Consider the following 23,131-nt stretch of genomic DNA (forward strand, 5'->3'; position numbering starts at 1 on the left):
CTTGGAAGTATGATGGTACTATTTAAAGAGGATTTAAGGGCTGAGCTGTTCCAGAAGTTAAATACCAATAAGACCTTCTGTGTTTCTTAGCAGCCCAACCAAATCCTAAGAAAACGTGTCCTCCTATCATCAGCACCTAGCAGACCCTAGTCCAAAGCCCAAAGGCTGAACAAGTTAATCACAGAGCTCTCCCAAAGGGTAGACTCCTCTTGTGTACAATTCATCTTTATATTTACAGCTCTTAGCACAAAACTAAGCACAAAATGTTAATGAGATACCTATTTACCCCAAATAGATGGCACTGAATGAATAGTACATCGGAAACATAAATGCAGGGCAAAAAACACAGTTCTCCAAAATAATACAAGAATAAGAAAGAAGAGAGAATAAAATCAGTGGTTTATGTCCCTAAGCTCACTGGGGAAGCAAAATGCAGATTTCTTCTATACAAATATTTATAGACAATGTTCAAAGTTGTTTTTATTACACAAGCCAAAACTCAATACATCCAAAGGTCTAAGAGCAGACAAATGGATAACTATGATGAGTCCATACAAAAGCTACCCACCAATAATAAGGGAGCAACTACTGAGGCACGTAGCAACATGGAGGAATCACACAGATATGTCGAGTGAAAGAAGCCAAACACATATACTGCTTCATTCCCTAATCTACAATGACAGGAAGCAGGTAGTGGTGACCTAGAACAGGAATGGAGGGAGGGAGAGATTCCAAAGGTAGAGGAAGAAACCTTTGGAGTGACAGAAATGTTCTATGTCTTGGCTGTGGTTCTGGTGACTCCACTTATATGTATGTCCATTTACTGCATGTAAACTATACTTTAATATTTCAAAAACTTTAATATTTGAAGGAAAAAATGATTTAAAAACTCCTGTATCCCACTAACTTAAAAAATGTTCTCTCCCCCCAACGTCTGATGCTATAGATCTGTTTGAGACCTGAGAATCTACATTTTTAACAAATGCACAGTGTTCTGGTGCTAGTGGTCTTCAGATCACCCACATCTTTAGATGGGCAACTGAGGGTGGGATAATGTTATTTTCTCCACTTGCATAAACTCATCAGGTGAGTATGACTAAGAAGGAAGACTGTGAGACAAAGAAACTCAAAACCAACTTGCCAAGTGGTAGTTTAGTCCTTCCCAAGATATATACAAGAGCTTTCAGAGGCAGCCAGGTTCAATGATAAAGCCTACTTTAAAAGCCAATCCATGGCTTTCTGCTTAAATCCCATCATTAGGGGATTACAGTTGAACTGTGGCTGCTCCACTAAATTCTGCTCAATGCTAACATTTGACCTAAATGCTTTCAACTCAAGCCAAAAAGTGACTACTGGAACAAATATCCTCAACTTATATATGATCGACTCCCTTCAACTGTAATTACTTAAATGGTTGCCTAATACATAAGATGCTGCTTTAAGGAGTTTACACTTCTGACATTGCTCCTAGCTATCTTTACTCCATTTAAACGGCAATGAATGAACCTTTAAAGTGTGGTTATTGTTTGATCTTATAATGATGGTTTGCTTACAGGGTGTAACTAAAAAAATAAACCAGTCACCCTACAGCTTTTTCCAAAACACTCCAAGAACTCTTGCTCTTAATTTTCAAACTATAAGTCACTACCCACTAGTGGGCCTGAAATCAACTTGGTGGATCTCAACCAGAATTTTTAAAGCAATGGTACTTAACAGAACAAAATACTCCAGTGCACACCCCACTAAAAAAGTGTAACCCAGTGTCAAGTTAAAATGCTTTGTACTGTGAGTCAGTCAAAAACAAACAAACAAACAACTAAGAGTCATTGACGTAACTAAATGACATAAAAGGCCTAGTGACATAAAAGGCATATTAAAATTGCCCAATTTATATCAGGTTATTTGCTGAGTCTTAAACTACATAAGGCATAGGAATAATCTGTTAAAGTGACACAAGATGATAGCACTGAAAAGAAGACGTTTTATGCCCTTGCCACAACGATGGAGTGAGCACCCAGAATTATGACCTTAGAGCAGCTTTCTGTAAAGTCTATCAAGCCATAACCCGAACCACCACGACTGCAATGAAGAAAACCTCCACTGCACCCCTTGAGCTGTGTCGGCCTTCTGTCACTGTCTTGGTTTGTGTACCTGTTCTCTTAAGAAAATTTTAAAAGCTGGGTAAAACCTAGATTTCTGAAGGAAAATGCACAGATGGTTGCCAGAAACCATCTGCAGAGAACCCCAAGTGGAACAATCCTTTAGAGGCCGCACCCTCAGGACCCACCAGGCACCCATGGCAACAACCTTGCTCTGAAGATGGAAGAAAAGGGGCCCTGGGTGAATACTGCTGGACCACTTAGGAATCACCTAAAAATGTAGTTGGGGACCTCAATCATGGGTCAGAGAAGACAAGAAGCCACTGAACAGGCATGGCAAATATCCCTAGACTATCCATGGGGTGACATGAGTGGGGAGAATCATTCCTAATTGAAAGCAAATATTTTATGGAGCATAAAGTTAATTGAACAAATGATAAAATGAAAAAGAAACTGTTCAGTCTCTTCTAAAGACTTGGTCCAAGAAGCCCTTGGTACAGAATAAGCTCTAGTTCCAAACTAAACTAAATCCTACAACAGCTCTTAAATCCAGCCCAAGACAAGCTATTTTGCTGATTTTAGTTTACACACAGCACGGGCCTTGGAAAGCGATAGCTACCTAGATGAAAAGACACTGACTCATCCACTGCTCAGTTAGGGGAAAAAATAGAGACAAGTGTACAGTAAAAGGTCAAAGCAGCTGAAATCTTGTTGGTTTAGAGGTTTTAAAATACAAAGTCAGTGATCTTTTTTTTTTTTTTTTTGACTTAATGTTGTAGGTATCAGATGCTGTGGCTGGTACCATCCAGCAGCTATCTCTTCCCCAAACTATATTTAAATAAAGACAAGACCTTAAGACTCATATCCTCACCATGCCTCTCTTGCCCCAGGTGGTATCTGCATGGACCACCTCCTCCAAGAAGCATTCCTGGGTTAGCTGCCCCTTTTCTGTGTTTACGTGGCACACGGCTCCTTGGTCCAGGCAAGGATGAGGGCAGAGACACAGTGTCCATCACACAAAATATTTGGAGAAAACCCAAACATTTCTCCATGGGCCAGTTAGTTATACACCAGAAACAAAACCTAATCCCTGCCCTCCAAATTTATTCAAGGAAATCGTGTGGCTGGGACAAGAGAGGGGAAAGGTATGAAGCAAAAAGTACAGCCTGTGGGCCAGAATTAAAATATAAATGTATATTTGAGAAAACCCAAGCAAAATTAAGATAAGTTTTACTGCATTGATTTCTACTGTGTATTATTTAACATATCACTTTTGTGCAAATGTTTTTCATTTAAACACTATTTTAAATGTACCCATCAGTCATTACAAGGGCCACTGAAAAGCTAATTTAATACAGAATTTTAAAAATTAAATTACGGCTAACATACAGTATTTTATTAGTTTTAGGTATACACCATAGTTATCCAACATTTAGGTACCTAAAGAAGTCATAGCCATGATTAAGTTTAGCAACAATCTGACATCATACAATGTTATCACAACATTACTGACTAGATATTTCTTATGTTGTACATTATATCTCCATGACTTATTTGGTTTATACCTAGAAATTTGAACTTCTTATTCCCCTTTACTTCCTCCACTTTTTTTTCTATTACAGTTGACATTTAATATTATTACATATATTAATTTCAGGTATACAGCAGAATGGTTGGACATTTATATAATCCATAAAGTGATCTCCCTGCCTCATCTAGTACCCATCTGGCACTACACATAGTTATTACCATATTACTGAATATATTCCCTATGCTGTACTTTACATCCCCATGTAAACAGAATTTTAATGACAAGATAAAAGAGTGCAGAATTGACTGCCTGTATATCCAAGATACTCTTATCAAAATTCGGGGAAGGGTGGTTATTATCTCCACACTTCAGAAAACTCAGGCACGGAAAGGCTAATTCACCCTTGGACAAAAAGCCAAGGACAAGTGGCAAATACAATAAACATTCTGAGGGCATGAAAGCTGTTCCTGTTGCCTTACAGACTAACAACAGAACAAGGCTCTGAAGATGAGCAGCCAGAAAAGGCTTAAGAGGTTATGTCTGAAGGTCATTCTGAAGAAGCCAAGGTAAACCTCCTGTTACTGGCAGAATGTGGAAAGAAAGCAGCTTTCTCCTCTTCCACATCTCCAAGTGACCCTTATTATTTGATGTCTGGCCCCAGCACTTTCCAGAACAAGGACAAGGACAGCCTTGGGTGCTAAGGTAACTTCCAAGGGGTGGCTCTGCCCTGCTAACCCTGTGCCACCCTCAGTACTACCCCGGCCCCCAGCACCGTCCTCCATTACCCAGCACAGCTGATGGCTCATCGGTCGCCTCCAGCTACTGTTGCCACTCTGCTGGGAAGAGCATTTCAAATAACTGTTCACTCCATGCCTCAAGCTCAATGTACTTATTAGCCCTCTCCCTGGATAACTCTTCAGACCATACCGTTCCTCTTCGGCATGTTCTCGCCCTTTCCTCCACCCCAAGCACCAAAGCTAAATTTCCTTCTCTCACCTGCAGAAAGAGTTCAAGCTCCACCTTTTCCTTATTTCCTGACTATCCATTACACCTGCTCAGTTTTGCTGGACTTTGGCTCACTGACTCCGTTCTCTCAACCACCTGCTTTCTTCCTAGTGTCTGGAGGAAATTCCATTTGCAAATCTCTTCTGCAGGATCCCCTTTCTCCCCATCCCAGCCCCACTACCCTCTAGCTCTGTCTACCAAGAATTCCACCTCCCCTTCTTCCTCGCAAACTCTCAAGATGAGGAAAAGGGTGCTGAAATCTCACCTACCCTGCTGCATAAACCTGATGGTGGAGAGTGGATCTGCCTGAAGTGCACTGCAATTACCCAGGGCTGGGACACTGTAATTATTCTCCAGGTTAACTGCAAGTACACAGTGATTGAAATAATAGCTTTTCCCTGACCTTCAAAAATATCCCATGCCTGTGAGAATGTTATATATTATTTTTCTGCAAAGGAGCATGCTCTTCCTAACCAAACACACACACACACACACACACACACACACACACACACACACCCATTCAATAGTCAATACGGAGACTGCAATCACTTAGAATCCTATGCCACAGATTTACTGCTTTTTCTAGTGAACCTGACATTTTTACAACCCAAAAACCTTAAAAAGATTAAAAAAAGATGTATTCAGCTAAAAGGTCCTCCAGACTCTCCATGAAGTTTGTTAATCTGTGTTCCTTTTTGCTTGTGTACTTACTTTTCCTCAACTCTTTAAAATTCTGTATAAAAGGAAACATAAAAGTACATACAGAGCCTTGGAAGTCTCAGGACTGGAGCTCACTCAGAAAATAAAGTAGATGAACACCTGAAAAACACTAAATCTGACATTTTAATTGTTGTAGATCAGGCATTTAGCATCATTATTTCTCACTTGTTTAATGAAGGCAATGCCTTCTAAGAGGGGCATAAATGTTAATGTTCAGTTATTAATAGTAAAATAATGTCTGACAACACTGAGAAGGACTTTGGAGATTTTCTGGTAACCCAGCTGGGCAAACTGGAGCCACAGGCTCCTCACCCACCTACCTACACAGACACACGTGCACAGTCATATGTTCGCAGAAAACCAGACATGGTCACAGACAGAAGCACACATGGTCACAGATACACACACACAGACACACACAGACCCAGGTGCACACACGGACACAGACACATACAGACACAAATTCCCCAAAGCAGAGCTTATGTACCCAGAAATAAATAGTCTTACCTGCGGAATGAAATCTTACTCTATTAACAAAAATATTCTTTAATCAGTGCCTCACCCACCAATTCTGGTGTCTGTGCAAGGCTGGGACCATCCCAATGCTCAGCATGAGCCACTTTGGGTGCTGAAGGAATTTCGGCTTTTATAACCCACAGGCTCACCGAAATTGTATAATCACACCACCTAGTCAGAAATGCCTTCTACTTGTGTTACACAACAGCCACCACCTGGTTACAAACGGCTACTGCATGCCTCCAGCACGGCCTGCTTGCCGTGTCTATGTATCTACATGGCACGCTGGATATTCTATTGTGGAAACCAAGCAGCTGCTGAGATTACATTTCTCAAACCTACACAAATAAGGGAAACTAAAACCTACCTTTCCAAATCCTTCCATTCAGAAGAACAAGTCCACCCACACTGCTTTCAGCTTCAGTGAAAAGGTGTATTAATTTTACTCTCTGTAATTTTTCATTTCTTCAACTGGGGGCCCAAAGACAATTGTTTTCAAAGCTCAAAGACTTTCAGAGATTAAAAATAGATCTCAAAGTATGATCTCTTCATTAAATGATAGGCAAAGCCAACATATCACTAATATTAAGAGCTAACTGCTGGAGCCCAGTTAGACGTGGCATATGGGATGCAGGTGCCAGCTGCAGAGGCCCCACTGAACAGTCAAAGTGCCCATGAAGACATACAAAAAAGGCAAACACACTCTGACAACCTAGTGTCAGTAAGAGGGAAGAAGCCACACCCAGTCAGACTTTGTCCCTTCTAGTCCTGACTCTAAGCCAGAGCCTGCCAGAAACCTAGGCAGGGGGCACCTCTGCCCCTCAGGATGTTCTATACAAGGGCCAATCCCTGCCTCCATCTCCCCAACACCAAACTGCACTTTCCAAATTTAGACAGGACCATGAGGATCAAATGAGAAACAGCCAGGGAGAAGGGGCATCTACTGGCAGCAGCAAAATACATCTTGGTACAGGGAGTCTCTGGGATAAAGGCAGAAGAGGAACCGGCAAAACTCTTGAAGAAAAGGAACTCTAAGTGTTACTTATTCATGAATAATCTTAAGGAAAGCAGCAGTGAGCATAACAGGAAGATACCACTTGACAAGAGAAACCATAGTAGAGGCTGGGGAGAAGGATGGGAGCCAAACGCTTTAACTGTCCAAGAGCAGGAGAGTCACTATCTCAAGTTCCCAGAACACAGATAACATATGACATACCCAAGCCATCAGGTCAACAGGCCTAGGTAGACCAGAACACCCCCTGCTCTGAGGTGAGCCAAGAGGAAAAATCTAGCATGCAGCCTATGGAAAAAATACTCCCAGTTTCTGTATCCTGAACACAAAACCTGTACTCAGGATATTCTGTGAAGACATTAACCTCAGAGTTTCTACTGCAGGGACCGAGAGAAAACTTTAATTTGGAACAAAGGAGAAAAGAATAAAATACAAACAAAACAAAAGAGTTGGTATTGAAAGACAATCAGAAAAAGAAATAAGATAGACAATTCAATGAAGAAAATGGACTGAAATCAAGAGACAACAAGCTGGGGTTGGAAAGAATTATAAGGAAAAGTCAAAGCACAAAATTAGCTTAGAAACAAAGAGAAGTGAAACTTAAGAAAATAGAAAACAAATCTGAAAGTGGAGGTAAAAAACTGACAAGCTTGATAAACTCTGGTATTGCCAGAGTCATTACCAAAAAGGCAATTCTAGTTCAGAGATGAGAACCAGGGAGGGAAAAAAAAGAAAAGAGCAAAGTCAAGACATGAATGATCCATGTTTATTAACCAGATTTAAAAATAAAAAGAACAAAGAAGACAGTTATGTTGTATGATTCCATTTATAATGAGATGTTCAGGCAGGAAATCTATAGAAACATAACAAGGTAGATTAGCGGTTGCCTGGGGCTGGGGCGGAAATGGTAGACAGGAATGGGAAGTGATTGTTAAGGGTTTGGTATTTCTTTATGGGATAAAAAAAATGTCCTAAAATTTGATTGTGGTGGTGTTTACACAAGTCTGATTTACTAGGAGCCACAGAACTATACGCTGTAAATGAGAAAACTTTATGGTATGTGAATTGTATCTCAATAAAACCTTGTTATAAAGAACAAATGAAATAGACTGAAAGATACGAAAGATGTAGAATAAAAAAGATGAGATAAAAATCTGAGTATAGAGATAACAAAGTCATGCCAGTCATACAAAATCAGAGAGAAGAAAGATATACTTGGACAAATCCTGGCAAAATAATTTAACTACAGGATAAAAAAGACAGAAATATCCAAGGAGGAGGAAGTAGTAGCAATAATTAAGATATGCCCTAGGATTTTCCAAGGCAGCATTAAATGCAAGAAGTCAGTAGCAAATGCATATATATAAAGAACTGAAGTAAAAGTTTTCCCAAAGAATTTTATACCCAGACAAGTTTCACTTCACGTGGGTAAGCCAAAAACTGCAATCTCAGACATGCATGGGCTAAGAAATAAAAAAAGCTTGAAGCCTTACTCTAAACACCTAAGAGGAAAGATTCAGAAAGACCATCAATATACAAAGCTGCTAATGAATGTCAACCAAAACCATGATTAGAACTAAACTAAATGAGGAACATAAACCCAGTTATAAAACAAAATGCATGTATCAAATTATTCTCTAAGCATATGTCATGCAATGTTAAAAATGTTATTAATAACAAAGCAGATTGAACAACAGCATGTCGAATAAAGACTGAAGATTGGGAATAGGAAGATGCTAAAGCCTTTCAGACAGGAATGGAAAAATACCATTAGATCTTAGCTTCTGACAACTGGAGAAATAGGTCTTTTTTTTTACTTAAATGAAAGCATTATTAGAATTTGAAAAAGACTATAGTCTAAAACTAAATTTGCAAATTAGTTAAATTCATTTTATTAAAAATATTCTCAGATGTGTCAAAAAAATAAATGCCCAAATATAGACCTTAAACAAAATGACACAAAAATAAAGCAACGTTAATGCTGCTTTACTGTTATTTTTTTAAATGACAGAAAATATTAAATGAAGAAAAGGTCATTTTACATTGCCAAAGTACAAAATTCATAATAGAAATATGACAATTCTTATGTTCTAAACATTATTTCACTGAAATATGGTACACGATGGTTAGCAATATAGACAAAATGATCAACACTCCATACATATATATATATATATATATATATATATATATATATATATCTGTCTGTCTCTAAGGAGATGAGGAGTGGGGGAGCAAGAGGGTGGAGGGCTACGAGCACAGGATGGAGTTGTATCGCTCAGAGAATCTGACCAACATAACCAATAAGGTTAATGTAATAGGTATCAAACACTGCACCCCCACAGAAAACAGCTTTATTTACAATGACTAAAAAGCATTTGTGAAAACTGACCATCATGCCAAATGAACATTTCAACCCTCACCAAAAAAAAGAAACATTTATATTTCTCATTGTCTGACCATAATGCCAAAAAGATTTTTTAAAAATAATTATCAACCAAGAAAGGCTAACAACTTCAAAATTTTCCAACTTTCTCCCAAATAACTGTTGGGTCATAGGTGAAATTGAAACTGTAAAAAACACCCTTAATTTAAACAAGAAAGAATAAGTAACAAAATGAAGAAAGCAAAAAGAAATTAAAGCGAGAAAGAGAGAATTTAGCTAGTAAATAAACAACACAATTGATAACTTGATAAATACAGCCAAGAGGGCGCTTAAACAAACCTCCCAAGCCCACAGCGACTAGAGACCCTCCATTTAAACCTCACAGGGCCCAGGTGGCTTCCCAGGCAAATATCTCCAAGCCTTAAGGGATAGTCACTTTCTATGCTACTTGGACAACTGCAAAGCACTGGAAAAAGACAAAAAGCTTGCCAATCATTTAAAATATCTAGCATAATCCTGATCCTAACCTTGACAAAGCACAAGTAAAAAAGCTAATATTATAACTCACATCAACAAGTAGAAGGAAGAAAAAGTATAAGATCAACAGAAACCAAAAAAGCATCTGATAAAACTGAACATCAGCTTTTGAATAAAGCCTTCAGTGCATTCTGACAGAGAAGTAAAATGTCCTCAGAAAGAACCTTGATCTCATTGCAATAATCAATGAGATACATATACCCTAAAAAACTCAGAAGGGGCCCACTAAAGACAGAAACATAACAAAGTCTGATTACCTCCATTATAGAATACTGTTCTTGAAGTTCCAATCCAATAAGAAAAATATTTTAAAGTTCAAATAACGGAAAATAGTTATTTACAGGTCTGTCTATCCAGAAAATTAGTTAAAAAAAAAAAAAAGCACTAAATAAGATATTCCAGGAAAGGAGTCAGTTACAAACTGAACATAGAAACATCCTGTGCAGTAGCATTAACTCACGCAGTGCCGTCTTTTTGAGAGTGGTGTAAACACACATGTGCAGGGGTGATAAGAAAGCAGACAGCATTGCACCGAGCAATGTACAGTGGTTATCTCTACACCAAGGGGGATTATAATTGTGCTTTCTTGGTTTTCATCTGATTTCTAAGTTTTATTTATGCCCCTCCTGTTGTACTAGGAAGCAAAATTAGGAGTAGCTCAATTCTTAGTACCTACAAAAGGTTAGTAAATTTAGGCCACAAAACAAAGCAAAACAACTGAAAGGCTAAACTTGGCCGAATACTAAAAAACGTTTAATTCTGCAGAAATAATTACGCATTTTAAAATATCTGCTTTGATTAATGTAATCTCTCATTTATGGTTTCCCTTTAAAGAAAATCTAACCTATTTTGTGAAAAAAAATAACTTATACATTTGGTAATTATTTCTCCCTTTCCAAATAAATGTTACACATTGACATTTCAGTTTCACAACAGTGAGGGCACTGTAAATTAACAAAGGAGGTTTAGGATAATCAGATGAACAAAAACTACTCTGACTCTGTAATAATCCAATCTGGGGGCAAATCAAATTTTATAAACACTAAAAGCAAATGTATTAACAGTGCCCTCTGGTGTTATAATAACAGGACCCGATAAAAGGAAGAAATTATGGAATATTTTAAAATTGTTTTTCTGTTCCTTAGATTCCACATATCAGTGAAATAAGTCTCCCCTCTGACTGCCAGAGGGGAGAGGGGTGGAGGAGGCTGGGAGGAAGCAGCGAAGTAATGTTAAAAGTACAAATTAGTAATTGATAGAGGGTCATGGGAACAGAAAGCACGGCATAGGGAACGCAGACAACAGTAAGGTAAAGGTTATGTGTAGAGCCAAAGGGAAGAAAGAGTAATCAGGGAGATTGTTTCATAAACTATATAAATGTCTAGACAATACAGTATATATTTGAAACTAAAAACAAAAATTTTTTTTTTAACTTTGAGGAAATTTCAAACATATAGAAAAGTAGAATTAAAATACATTTCCATTTCAAATCCAACTTATTTCTGACAATGTGCTATTCTGATTCACATAGCAACCTCTCTATTTGATTAGAAGTATCGGAGACTACCAGCTGTCTCCAAGAGTCCTCTCTCATTCAATTAACAATTAACATAATAAAAACTCTTGATTTTAATCTGAGCACACATTTCCCAGCCTCCTCTGCAGCTAGGTATGGCCATGTGACTAAGTTTCGGCCAAGAGGATGTGAGTGGAAGTAAGCATGCCCCCCCTGTTCCCCTCTTCCTGGCTGCTGGAGCCATTATAATAATGAATCAATCGATTCCCTAGAATGGTGAAACAGTAAGAAAAAAAGAATCATATAACACAAGGAGCCTCTATTTCATATATGGGTAAATTAAAACAGCCAAAACTATACCCTAAAAAGCAAAAAAAATAACAACAACAAAAGAAAATGTAGCACGATAACACATTTAGAACACCCTCAGTTACTAAATTTTCAAAAGGAAATGTACCAGTACATATTTCAAACCTAGTTGAAGGTTATTTTCCTTCGAATGGAAGGATCATGAAAAGGGAGAAACATCTTGGTCAGATGAATAAATGCACTGTGCACCTTTACTATCAAAGACTTATTAAACCAGCTTTTCTGGCAGACATGTAAAGGATGACCACTCATTCATAATCTCAAAGCGCAACTCGGAATGTGTTGGCAGCACATGCCATAATCCAGCAAAGAAAGTAAAAACTAGCTTATCAGCATTGGAAGTAAATCCACTGTGCAAACCGTATCCTTCCAACTCAAAGTTCACATGACAGTGTGTCCTGGTCAGCACCATGCAGAAGAATACAAGGGACAGTGGAAAAATTGCACTACACTGGGAATCTGGAACCACACGCTACAGACCAGGCATGACATTTTAAGTGCAGGAAAGTCATTACCCAGTGGGCCTCAAAGATCTTGCACTATAAAGTAACAGTGTCAGCCTACATCTGCGGTTTCTGTACTTCTGTTTTTAGTAATAGAACAAACATCCTCAAATTAAATCTTATTGAAAGCCTAGAGGGGGGAATAATTACATAAGTAGATGGATGTCATTTAAATGTGGACTCAATACTCTTTTGCTGTAAAGTTTTAATACATATTTTCCAGAAATAAAACAAACAAAACGTCCAACCAATAAATCAAAGATTTTATAACTTACTGAACCTTGGTAACAGCAAGAAAAATACATTTATCCAATTTTCTAGCCAGCAACCTGCAAATGCTATGCTGTTCTACACTACCTCTTCTTTATCCTTTATCATTATTTGGTACTCTAATACAATGCTCTAATTCTGAGTTAAAGGGAAAAAAAGATCATTCGAGACCAAGAAGAGCACAAACCAATTGCTTTAAATCATTTAAAAATAGAATTCATTTTTAATTTTAATTCTTTGAGTTAAAAAAAAATGTGACATACCTATTAGAATGACTGAAAAGGGAAAACTGCTCAAAAGTGCTAAAAATGACACAGCGCAACTGGAATTCTCATATATACCTGGTAAGTATGTAAAAGGGAATGATCGCTCTGGAAAACAGTTTGGCCATTTCTTTAAAACATACATTTACCCAGCAATATTACTCCAGGTTATCTACCCAAAGAAATAAAAACATATGTTCAAACAAAAATCGGTATATAAATGTTTATTGTGGCTTTATTCACAATAGCCAAAACCTGGAAACACTCACCTCTAGTGAATGGATAAAACAAGGTACCTTTTAACACCCCTCGGATAAGGCCAAAATAAGAGTTCAATAATAACGCCAAGTGTTGGTAAAGCTGTGGATAAACTCTGTTTCCAGAAATGTAAATTAGTTCAAATACTTAGAGAAACTATTTGGTAACAAGAAGAAGGCCGAAGATGTATGTGCACTATGACCCAGCAATGCCATCTCTCAGCATATTCCACCCTGTTTTTAATAGTAGCCAACCAACACATCGATATGAGTATATGTAACTTCTGGTATGTTTAAATAGTAGGAAAAAACAGAGCAGTTAAAACGAATTCATTCTAACCACTTGGGTCAAAACGACTTGAAAATATGTTCTTGATAGAGCAAGTAGACTATAAAAAACACCACATGAGATATTTTAAGGTTTTAAATCATGCAGTCAATATTGTATGAGTGAATGGATATATAAACATGTAATACAAAAGTAAAAATATGGACTACAAATTTATCTCTGGGAGAGAGAGGGAGAATATAAGATTAGCAAAGAATATAAAGTAGGCATCTAAAATGTTTTATTTATTTATTTATTTTTTAATCCTAAAACTAAGACAACATGTTTAGATTTATTAGACCTGGTATCTGATATATGAGTGGTTTGTGCTTTCATTTTCTTTATATTTGAATTTTCATAACTAAAAACAACCTTTTAACAAAGACAATCTCTGGAAGGATACAAAAAAACAAACATAAAAAAACCTGTGAAAGTGGTTGCCTCGAGAGAGGGGGCCTGCAGTCAAATGTCTGTCCTCATGTTCCTTTCAGATTTTGTTCCACATACATCCATTACCTTACTTTTTTAATTATGAATAAATCTGTTGAACTCTTCACTTCCAATCCTGCCTCCCCCGGGCCGGAGGGGGGGGGAATCCACCTTACCTATTTTTACTTAAGATAAGGAAAGGCCACTGATAAAGATTCCAGCCCTGACCGTGCCACAAACGAGCAATGCCACCTGGGGAGGCGATTTAACCTAACCCTCTCCAAGGGCTGTGCCAATTTTGGCGCACAAACCTATCTCCATAAACCAGTGATCAGAAGTCTTAACCATGCCACAGGAAGCAATCAGCTGTTCTCTTGTAACCCTGGTAGGAAAACATTTAGAATCTGTTATAACAGCTCCACACAGACCATCTGTAGTGATTGCCTCATATCCTCTGTGGAATAAAGTGGGCAGAGATGTGTATAGATAGTCACTTATTTCTCAATACTCAATGAGGTAGTAGGGCAAGAAGTTGAGGGGGCAGTTATTTGATGACTTATTTTCTTCATGAACTAAGTGGAGGTCATGGTGAAAGAGGAGGAAACTGAGGATGAGACTGGGGAAAGAATGAGTAAAAACAATGACATAAAGAGGAAAAAAGTCAAGGGTCTAACTGAGCTCAGAACCTGTTAACGGTAACGAAGAAGTCGCCTTGATATCTGGTTTCTCTCTCCAGGAAGTACAAGTGACACACACATACACACAAAAACCCACAGAAAATTAAATAGTAGGACTGTCACTGAGGACAGTTGGCAAGTTATGGGGCCGACTCAGAGTGAGGAAATCATGATACTGATAAGATGACAGTCACATGACTCCCTGTGGAGTCCATAGGAGTTAAAAAGGGCTAGAAAGGCAAATAGAAGCCAGAGAACACCTAAGTGCCCAAGGAACAAGGACCACTGGAAGAGAACAAAAGAGAATTAGGAAAGAAAGGATGTGGGCACAGGAGACTCTCCAAGCTCAAGATTTCAACAGTGTCATCTGGGAGATGACAAGGACCAGGAAATCTGACATGAACTCGAAGTAAAATTCTCTGGGAAAGATCACGTAAAGAGACAGTGAGGTTTGAAAGAACCAACAGCTTAGAGATAATCTTAGAAGACACAGTGGAAAGAAAAGTCACGAGCCATATACCAACATTCTCAAGGAACATCAGGAATGGCCAAGGCTGTAAGTGGTGGCAAAAAAAGTAAAGGGAAGTGGATACTGCAGATCAGCATGGACTTCAGGAATGACAGGCATGGTGGAACCAAGGCTGCAGAACACAGCCTATTACTCTCTCTACCTGCAATGCTGTAACATAGGAGAATTCCTGCTCATATTTCAGATCTTTGTTTAAACTATCAGTTCCTCAGCAACTGCTTTCCAGACCCCCCCAAAATCCAAATCAAATTGCTCACCTGCCTTTGCTGATCCCTCCAAACCAATGACCACAATTTATACCAAGTATTCTTCTTTATTCAAATTTATGCTGTTCTTGAGTTCTTGCAGTGAGGAGTCCACACATTTCTGAATCTATTTGGTTCCTAAGTTTTGACCAGCAGAAAATAAGATTTCAGAGTGAAGGGAATGCCAAAAAATTTATCCAGTGAACCACCACCAGTTCAGGAAGGCAGGTTCTCTAGAGTATTGGTTTCAAGACACCTCAGCCGCACATACATAAACGCAGTTTGCTTGGCTCTAAGAATTCCTAATGCTGTCAAGATTCCTTTTTTTATTTTGATGTTATTCTGTCTTGCTAATGGTAACATAATCATGTATAAGCTTCCTGGTAAAAAATGTGAAAAATCCAAAAAAGTGTAAATAAAATTAAAATGTATCATTTATAATTCATTCAACAAATTATAAGATTACTGAATAATTTTTTTAATGTCCCTTTAGCAGACAAGCACTTGTATATATACTGCTTATGGGAATAACAATTGAACATTTCTAGATGGTCATTTAACAACATTAATCAAAAGCTAAAAATACACATAAACTTTGACCCAACAATTCTACTCTTAAGGCTCAGATTTTTCATTATGAGAATGTTCACTAAAATAGTGCTTAGAATAATCTCGAACTGGAGGGAAAAAAATTACTGTCTAAAAATGGAAAACTGGTAGGTTAAACTGTGGGTACATGCTTGTAACGAAATATTGGGGGATTAAAAAATTGGTGATAGAAGTACTCACTGACATGGAAATGCAGTGAGTAGACCACTGAGTGGAAGAAAAGGCAGATTACAAAGCATACATGATAATCTCATTATAGTGTGCACACACACACACAGAGAAAATGAAGGAAAAACACCAAAACAACAAGTGAATATCTCCAGAGAATACGATAAATGGCTTTTTTGCTCTTATTTTTCTACAATGTGTATATATCATTTTAATCTTTAAAGCATAAGGATAAAATAAATATGCAGGTGAGACAAACTAGGAGAGTATGTGGCACTCGAAACCAGTGGGAGGTAAAAAACAAAACAAAACAAAACTGAACGCACCACATGGATGTAAGTCAACGGCTCCAAAGCTGCAGCAGGCCGGGTCAGCGCTCCCCCGGAACCAGACACGTAAGGCCCGTTTCCAAGGTCATGCTGTCGGCACCTGAGTAACTAAGGAAACTGGAGCTGTGGCCGAAGGTAGGCACTCTTGTTGCTCTGAGAACCTACTGTGTTTAGGGAACTCCTGATTTTTCTGTATTTCCTCATATCCTTTTACCCTCTATCAAATGCCATTTTTTTCTGACAAAAGTACTGTTATTTCTTCACATTTCCCTAGGTTATCCATTCTTTATTTTTTTAAAAAAAAAATGAGAAATAGTCATTGGACCCTTAACTTTAACATGTCTACAATTACGAGCTACAAAACATATTTGTGATTCTTGGGTAAAAAAGAAAATTACTTTTAAAAAATTACATATATGTATATACATTTAAAATGTTAAATGTTTTTTTCTTCTTGAGCTAGGGAATTAACATCTAGAAATACTGCCTACCAAATCAATTTGCCTGTTGAACAGGTTCAGAAGCATTTCCAGGCAACGAGAAACCTCTCAGTTTGACAGGGAAAAAATGAGAAAGGGGAAGGTGACAAAAGCATCATTTGACTGTGAGTATACATTTATTATGCGGTCCGTGAATGGAAGTGGTTTACATTATGAAATACCCCCAAATCCAGAAGCTTACAAGCTGAGAACATATTACTCAGCAGCAATAAAGCAATGCAGGCCCTGAGCTGTGCCACTGCCACATGTGACTACTGAGCACCTGATATGTGCCAACTGAGATGTGCTGTAAGTATAAAGTACACACCGGACTTCAAAGAGTTACTTACTATGGGGGGGAAAAAAGTAAAATATCTCATTAATAATTTTTATGTTGATACTTGAGGTGATATTTTTATATATCAGATTATGAAATATACTACTAAAAATTAATTTTACCTATTTATTTTTACTTTAATATAGCTATTACAAAATTACATGTGCTTCTTAAACTATAACTGGATTGGACAAAACTAGTCTAAAAATAGTGTATATGAGGAAAAATAAAAGTAAATCATAACCAGACTCCACTCAAAGAATGTGTTCTGATAATTTGACTTCACAAACACACACACACACACACACACACAACACAGGCAAGGCCATATATCTTAGTCCAAACATCAGAACAAACTCTGTGTTACTATCCTACACGACCAGCTCTGCAGCCTGCACTGATGGAGAGGAGCAGGTGCCATAACCTAATTTCTCACAGTTACAGCACTGGGAAAAGGAAGGAAAAAGCCAGATGTGAAAAAGGCCAAAGCAGAAATTCACATGCTAACAAGCACAAGCTGAAAAGTCATGAGGGGAGCTGAAGCTCTTTGCCGGAAGCTCGGAAGCAGCAAGAAATCTAAAGAAAACAGAGGGTCCATCCAAGAGTAAACACTATTCAAAACCAGAGGGGCTTTCTCATTACTGACTTGAAGGTTCTGGTCCTGTATGGCAAATCTAAAATGAAGTAACACCTGTACTTAAAAAGAATTATCATTAGAAGAACTAGGACAGATTTACCGAGATTTTCCCATACTAAACAGAAAGTCAGCAAACAACTCAGACAATTTATAAACATCTGGTCTTAATCCAACACTGACACATTGATTTTAAAAATCAACTGAAAAGGCTGGAATTGTTCTAATATGCTTGAAATCACTTTCACAGTAAATGTTACACAACTCTTCCTTACCTTCTTTATAAGCTCTGTAATCATCACTGTTTACATAGGGTTTTGAAACTACCCAATTGTTCCTGTAAATATTTAATTCTCTTGTTGCTGATCCAACTATAAACAACACAGCATTTTTATATAACATGTTTTAGACATGAAAAAGTGGGACGCTGACGTCAACAGCACAGTCTATAAACCAAAAACACAAGAATTACCAGAGAGCCTTTCAGAAATCAGCTGCCAATAAAAGAGACATTTTTCCTCACTCAAAGTTTTTGATCCAGTTTATATCCATGTCCCTCCGCATGCGTGGATCACTTCTAAAATGAGCCTGCATCAGAACCGGGAAACCTGGTCTGCAGGTCCCAGGCATTGGAGAGAGCTGGTGTTCTCAGGTATGAATGCCCAGGCAATGAACTATTACCTGTATATCCTTGTTAACAAAGATAAAGGATGCTAACTAGCAAGCTTTCTCTTTTTTGTTTAGTAAGAGATTAACATTTCAGGATCTGTACTGATGTGTCAAAGAAAATGGAATAAACCAATCATTTGGCCAGTTTCATGTACTGCCACAACAGTCTGAACATTAAGATGGAAATGGAGTGACATGAAGCAACTGACCATCTAACTGGATAGGCCAGGACCACTGGGGAATTAGACACGTGCTAATGATCGAACTATGCACGAGATCTCAGAGAAAAAGGAACTCAACAGGGCTTGAAATGGTCAGAAATGACATTCGGGTCAGCCTTGAAGGTCGGAGAGTCTTGAATGGGAGGCCACCATGAAGTCCAGAGGCCACCATGGAGCCCAGAGCATATTGTGGAGGGTGGAGTAAGAAACCCTTCATGGAGGCAAAGGACTCTCTAAATGCAAATGCAACATAACTTTAGGAAACATGAGTATCTGAGTTGGTGATGAGAGCAGAAAGATTCCACTGCTGGACAATCTCAAGATGAAAGATCAAGAAACTACTGTGTTAACCCCAAGTCTAAGGATCTTGGCAACTGGGACAATAAAAGCAAAAACGAGAAAAAAAGATGGACAGAAGCAGCAATGTCAATGAAAAAGAATACTCAGAGACTTGGTATCAAAGATTACCTCTTTTAAAAAAAAGAACAAAAGTGTCCCCTTCAGAAATAAGTAAGGAAATGGGCTTGACGAGGTAAGTAATGACCAAGGTCTGGACTAGCTGAATTTGAGCTGGTCATGGCATGTACGTTTGACAAGTGCCTACTAAAGACCACCAGAGATGTGAGAGAGAAGCTCTGTGAAAGAACAGAGCAGAGAGAGACAAGTGAACTGAAATATAAAGGTGGTAACTGAAAGTCTGAGGGTTGGAAGACCATGCATTTTGCAGCTAGTCCCAGATAAAATTGTCTTCCCCTTGACTCCCTCATCATTAATAACTATTACTTCTAAGAATGCAACACATACAGTTTGATGATGCTAGCTTAAGGGGGAAAAAGGCTACACATAGAAAACAAAAAAAGTGAAAGACACAAAAATGTTCACAGTGGTATCATTAGTTGGTGGGATCAAGAACATTTTCTTCTTCCCAATTTTTGGAATTTCCCAAGTTCTATTTATCTTTTTAAACAGCAAGTATATACTTCATTAAAAAATAAAATATTTTTTTAAAAAGAATGATCCCCTCTAAGCATTTGTGAAAGCACTTACAGCTGTAATTCTAAACAGTCAATTTTATTATATGTAAATTAAAAGCAACTAAAAACAGACATAATACCAGTTACGCCCACTATTTGAATAAATTTAATTTTGACAAGATAAAGTGTTTGAGAAAATGTTTATCAGTAAGACTGTAAATCCTTGCAGTTCTCTGCAGGACAATTTGCCAATATCTATTGAAATTTAAAAACTGAAAAATCTTATGACTATGCCCAACAATTCTGTTGCCAGGATTTACCTATGGGTATTCTCCCCAAGATATGTACAAAAAAAATTTCACTGCGGTATTCTTTATAATAGCAAAAAAAAATTAAAATAACCAAAATGCCCATCATGTTTTGGGATGAGGGAGAGAGTAGGAGGAAAAGAGGAAAGAGAAAAAAGGAATGTGCACCTTAGTAATGTACATATACTTAGTCTCACTACTTAAATTGTAGTGAAGGAACACTGAAGGAACACGTCTTAAATCTCTGTACACACAGAACTCATACCTGCAACCCAGACTAAGAGTACCAACAGCAGGACCTACTTAAAGATTTGCTGATAAGAAAAATGAATATTTACCTCCTACCTTGTTATCAGGATAAGTGGCAAGATCGTGCCTGTTTGTTTTCTGGTTTAAACTATGTGGAATCTGGCCTAAATAAGTTCATTACCTTTTCATTAGCATTAACCTAACAATTATTCCGAGGACTGCGTTTAGACTGTTGCTGACTCGTGCAAAGGGTGATAGCAAGCACAAATGAGTTCTAACCCTACAAGGCTACAAGCTGTGAGCACAACTCTATCATGAAAACACAGAACAAGAAATACTGTTTCAAACGCACCTAAATGCCAGGACGTGGACCTGTCCATATGCTTTCTGTTATACACCGCTGAGCGCCATTTCCTTGCGCTGTCCAGGTCCAAGCTTGAATCCACACAGGGAATCCCAGTTAGCAAGTCAAGACCTAGCTAGAAAAAAACAAACGGTTACGCAAAAATAGAGTAAAGATAACCTAGCAGGAGGCACACCACATGAATGGTGTCTTAATCTCACTCCTCCGTGCCCAATCCTAGAACTTTCTCTATTACTTCTTCACTCCTAAGGAACATTTCCAAGGATCACAGACTGCACCTTTGGTCCCTTAAAAATCAACTCTCTGCACAAAATATTTTGGAAAATGGTATTTGAGAACATCTAGAAAAAGCAATTTTACACTCAGTTGGGTTCTACTCTTTGATAATTTTTTAGTTGCACATTGCCTAGCATAGGGCCTTGACTTAAAAAAAAATGTTTAAGGACTTTTTTAGTTCTGTGTGCCAGGCATGGTGCTACATACACTTCATATGTGCACAACTTCATCTTCACCACAACCCTTGGGAACCACGGGGCTCATGCTTTACAGGTAAGAAAACTGAAGAGCAGTGAGACCTCCTGGTGAAGTCCTAGAGCTTGTAAGAGATTGACAGCACAGGTAACAAAGGCCATTAAGACTATGACAGCAGAGCCCTCACTTCTAATTGTAACTCTACATTGCCTCCAGTGCTGCTGCCAGAATAAACTGAAGGTACTGTACGTGAAGGGAAAGCAAAGATTAAACTACTCAAAAACCACCTTTTAAAGCCTCTTAAGTATATGGGGGTGGGGGATATAGTAATATATTGAGGGGTGCTTCCAAAAAAGCTGCGTCACATTCTATTTAAGCTGGGTTATCAATAGGTACACACGTTCATTTTATTGTTTATTACACCCTTGCACCTTTATTACACAAGAGTGTTTTATACGTTCTTGCACCTATGAATACATTTCATAATTAAAATAAAAACCCAGAGCTTGACTCTGGCAGCTCTCTCTGAACAGCCAGCAAGACACCAGTCAGGAGCCTGGCCCGCCATTATAAAGAAAAACACACAAGGTGATGACAATTTAGCCAGATACCAACACATTTCATTGGAAAATACCTATGCTGTGAATCTTTATACTCTACTATTTGTTCTGGGCAAGTTAGCGTCACCATTCACCAACGGCCCTGAAATGAATGAACACACACACGTCATCAGACTTGTCCCAGTCCAGCCTCTGATGAGCCTTCGGTGATCCTGCATATTTTTTTTTAATTTCACAAACTAAACATTGGTCTTCTGCTGTTTAGGACAAAAATATTACTATTCATTTTAAATAATAGGATATGAATAAAGAAATTGGGTTTTTCTCTTTCTAAACAATTTTACGTGCAACGCAAAAAAAGGTAATTTATTTCTCAAAATAAAATCTTCATAACCAATCTATTTTAAGCTGTATTTATTAAAAATTTACAAACTCAGTAGGGAGGCCCTAAGGTGACATCCATCAGTGAAGAATAGTCAAGAGGAATAATGGAAAGAACATGAAAAAAATGTAACAAAAGAAAAGCTTTAAAAGAATGGCTTATTTATGGTTAAATTCTAATCATATACATTGTTCTTTTAAAAACACAAGTTGCACAACATGCATAGTATAATCCCACTTTTATTAAAAGTATAATTAGATAGTACATATTTGTGGTCAAAGAAAAGGGTTAAAAAGGATAAATATCAAACTGCCTTGAAGTGTAGTGGATATAGGAACTGGTGTAAATTTCAAATTCTGCTTTATACATCCTGACGAGTTGGACTTATTTTCCAACATGCGTATGCTTCTTTTGTAAATCCTTTAAAGAGCTAAAAATATATTATTAATTTTTTAACAAAAGTTTCCATGAGGGCAAAGCTGCACATTAACAAAATATCATTTTAGCTACAAATCATAGAAAAATTCTGAAAGGGTAAGTAAAAGTCACAGACGGTGCAGATTTATTTCTGGAAATATTTTTTTAAGCTGATTGGTAAGATGAGTGTTTGGAAGGAAGGGCTTTCTATTGCAGACTAAGACAAAGAATTGAGTCAGAAGTTCTAATATTGGAAAAATGCAAATATATTTTTGAGGAAAGAATTAACAACAAAGCCTGAGTTATCAGTGAGCATCCTTGAACTTCTGTCACAGCACCAGTGGAACACCCCTCCCCCTCATATGTTCCACCACACTCTAGAAACACGAAAATCTGCTCTTCACACACAAGGCGACAGGGCTAAGGTCAAAGACCAGCACCATCGCTGCCACCACCCGCCACCACCCGCCACCACCACCGCCGCCACCCCCACCCCGTAAGGAAGTCAGAGGACCCGTCACATGGAGCACAATGACACACCACCTGACTTTCCCCCTTTCCCCAAGAAAGGCCACTCCAAACTTACAAGAAACTGTCACAGTGCTTCTGTTGTTTCTTAATTTGGGTTTGTAAATGTACTACATGCTGTGGTTCCCAGACTTTGATTTTACAGAGAAAAAACATTCACTAAAATATTTAGGGGGAAATAATACAAAACTGTCACGTTTGTATTTTACAATTTCCTTAGAAAGGGACACTAGCACT

At 38.0% G+C, this 23,131-nt stretch overlaps 1 protein-coding gene across 7 annotated transcripts in view; it reads right to left on the bottom strand.

Annotated features, from left to right (window-relative positions):
• SLC23A2 (solute carrier family 23 member 2) overlaps positions 1 to 23,131 on the bottom strand; it is a 112,230-nt gene that overhangs the window by 74,956 nt on the left and 14,143 nt on the right. For 2 of the 7 annotated variants that reach the window (XM_016134531.2, XM_016133943.2), the window contains exon 2: positions 20,525 to 20,651. The exons of 2 other annotated variants lie outside the window; for them this stretch is intronic. The gene's annotated coding sequence lies outside the window, so the exon portion shown is untranslated. Of the gene's footprint in view, positions 1 to 5,865; positions 5,885 to 10,066; positions 17,220 to 20,524; positions 20,652 to 23,131 lie in introns of those variants that run through there. 3 more of the 7 variants (XM_016134088.2, XM_016134155.2, XM_016134461.2) reach the window with 3 other exon arrangements.

This window comes from Rousettus aegyptiacus, unplaced genomic scaffold, assembly GCF_014176215.1.
Source record: "Rousettus aegyptiacus isolate mRouAeg1 unplaced genomic scaffold, mRouAeg1.p scaffold_m13_p_12, whole genome shotgun sequence".
Lineage (NCBI taxonomy): Eukaryota > Metazoa > Chordata > Mammalia > Chiroptera > Pteropodidae > Rousettus > Rousettus aegyptiacus.